This window comes from Blastomyces gilchristii (assembly GCF_000003855.2).
Source record: "Blastomyces gilchristii SLH14081 genomic scaffold supercont1.1, whole genome shotgun sequence".
Classification (NCBI taxonomy): domain Eukaryota; kingdom Fungi; phylum Ascomycota; class Eurotiomycetes; order Onygenales; family Ajellomycetaceae; genus Blastomyces; species Blastomyces gilchristii.
Genome location: NW_003101682.1, coordinates 995,575 through 999,033, shown reverse-complemented (window position 1 = coordinate 999,033; position 3,459 = coordinate 995,575).

The following is a 3,459-nucleotide window of genomic DNA, read 5'->3' as shown; positions in this document are numbered from 1 at the left end:
ATCTAGATATTTCTTCAGCACTTGTATCATGTGTATATTTGATTCAGTCAGTGTTGAAATTTCTTGTGCAGAGATTTCTAGTTGAGATAATTGTTAAATTTCTTTATATTGATATTGTTGAGTTGCATGCATATCAGCTATCTATTACTGTCATAATTTCAACATTGCTTAAAGTTACTGTGACACTGTGTCTATACTCGCGTTCAAGACTTCTTTCATATTATCAGTAGACATAGCCATATCATTCATTGAAATTGAAAGAAGTGTAATTATATAAATATATCATATGTCTAAGATGTCAGAACTCGCAGATCTTTTACTGATATTCTCTTCATCAGATCTTATTACAGAGTCAGAGTGACTGATAAGCAAGCTTCTATCTAGAGACTCAGTATCTGCTTAACTGATTCTTTATCTCTCTATTTCTTACATATTATTACATGTTTAGATATCTTCTTAATAAGTAATCATTTCTCATGAGAAGATGAAGAACATTTTCCAAGTGTAAGAGACCTTTTGTGGCGGGCTGCGCCTGATCAATCATATAGACTATTCTGTTACACTTCACAGATTCCAACCGCTCCATTCTTGAATGTGTATGCTCCAATTCTCAGCCATTCTCAATCGCCGATCCTCGGCCGCCACGAACATGTACACTCCGATTCTCGGCCATTCTCGACCGCCGATCCTCGGCCATCATGAACATGTATAGATTCTTCCGCCCCGAAGCTCCACTGCATAAACCACCACATACACATATAAATATCCACTTTGATCATCAATTCTCACATCTTCTCTTTCTTTTTCTTCTCTAACATTTTTCTCTTTGTTATATAAGATCTATCAATAATACTGATCTATTCAGCATAGGCCTCTTATACTAGAAAAACATTCATTGTCTTCTTATTAGAAATAATTATTCACACATCATTCTCTCATTCGAAATAATTATTCATTGAGAGATATCTGAACATGTAATAACACATAAGAAAGAGAAACAGTTAAATAGACACTGAGTTCTCAGATAGAAGCTTACTCATCAGTCACTCTGACTCTGCAATAAGATTTTACAAGAGAATGTCAGTAAAAGATCTGAGAGTTCTGACATCTCAGATGTATGAGATATTCATACAATTACACATTTAACAAACAATATAATCATGTCTAATGATAATATGAGAGAACTCTCAAACATAAGTATAAAAGTAATATCACAGTGACTTCAAGCAATGTTAGAATTATAATAATAACAGATAGCAGATATGCATACAACTCAGTAACTTCAATATAAAGAGATTCAATAATTAACTCATGTGATTTCAACATCTACAGAATTAAATACAAAAGAACTAAAAGAACACTTAAATGCTTCTGCATATTTCAATACTTCTGATCTCACTCTCTACTCATCATGAAGAATGGAAATGCTTGCAAAACTGAGTGTAGATGAAGATATCATCAGTTCATTAATTAATCAAGATTGATATATCAATGAATAATTGAAGAATCACATAAAACAGAAGTTTCATTCATGAATAAAAGTATGTGAATCAGTATTGTAAACATCTGATAACATTATTAAATATCTTGATATTCTGCTCTGAGACACTGTTATATAATAGAAAGTATTAGATTGATTACAGAGTATCTGACAGAGAAATATTTCTCTTATAATATTCATCTCTGACTTTAACATCAAGATCTTAGAAGCAGATGATCAATCTTGAGAGAATTGAATAAAGATTAGCATGCTCAAGAAGATATTAACTTTCAAACTCTTATAGACTCTTATAAGTGTAAATGAAGACTTAACTTATAAAGACTTCTGCACACAGCTCTAGACATTGAATGACTGTCTTATCAAGCTCAAGAGTATACAGAACAGTGACAGAAGATGTTACATCTCAGTCACTCATACACCTGCACTGAAGAATAACAATGATGCAGATGTCATGAATTGAGTAGACTTGAATATCTATGTATAAGCAAGAGTCTCTGCTATCTGAACAGGCTTCTGAGTTCCTGGAATCACTTCTGAAGAAGTCACTGATTGATATCAATGAGAAGTATGTATTAACTGTAACTGATTAGAACACATCACTTTCAACTGCTGATGAACCTATGTGCCTTCACACTCAAGAGAAAGATCAGCATCTTCTCACTCAAGAGAAAGATCAGTGTCTTCTCATTTAAAGAATGAATCAGCGTCTGTCCGCATCAACCACATTACATTAGAGAAGAATTCAGAAGATAACTATGAGAATACCTCAATGAAACAGGGAAAAGATTAGCTTTTATTCAAATTTGTAAACAGAAGCTTGAAGAGGTCAGATAATAATAATTTGAAGAGAAAATAACAATGAATATGATTCTTATATTTACTGTGATTGATAATATGTATAATATGAAAGCCATGATAGACAGTGATCTATATGACTATGCAATGATAAAATCTTCAGTTGTAAGACATCATAACCTTCAGTATATTCTCTTATTAAAACTCTGACTTCTCACAGAATTTGATGATTCAAAAGACATTTATATTCATTACATAATGAAGCTGATTATAGATGTGAGAGAACATCAATGTGAAGATGCCTATACATATGAAGTTAATAATCTTGATTATAATCTTATGTTAGAACTTGTCTGACTATCTGAATAAGACATCTTATTAAATGCTTGAAACAGAAGCTTGATATTCTCTAACAATGATAGAATTCACAAAGACAATATTCACAAGATCATGAACCTGACACAGATCTCTGTCAATGTGTATGAAATGCTCTGAAAAAGAAGTCACTGACAGCAGAATTATATATCAATCTATTCTATCAGTCTGACTGATATTAAGAAAGCTCTAGAAAGGTTATTCTGTACTATAATAAGAGATTCTTGCATATAACTCTCTCAATAATATCATGAATATCTAGATATCTTCTGATAAGATAACATTATAAATATACCTTCTTTACAAGACTCAGAAGTGAATCACACTATCAAGTTAGAAAAGAAGAATGAAAAGAACTCTGAGTCATTATGAGGCTCTCTTTATAATATGTCTCAAGATGAACTTCTTCTTCTTCAGAAGACACTCAATGATCTGTTGAATAAGAAATTCATATGTATTAGTAACTCTTTCACTGCAGCTTCTATTCTCTTTATAAAGAAGTCAGATGAAGAACTCTGAGTCTGTTTGAACTACTGAGATCTGAACAGATTGATAAAGAAAGATTGTTATTTCTTATCTCTCATCAATGAAACTCTAGCATGTATTGAGTGAGCTCAATGATTTACAAAGTTAGATATCATTACTGCATTTCATAAGATTTGTATTATTGAAGAAGATGAATGGCTTACAGCATTCTGAACATGTTATAACCTCTTTGAATAAGTAGTCACACTCTTTGAACTGACTAATACTCTCAGTACATTTCAGAAGTATATTAACTGAGCACT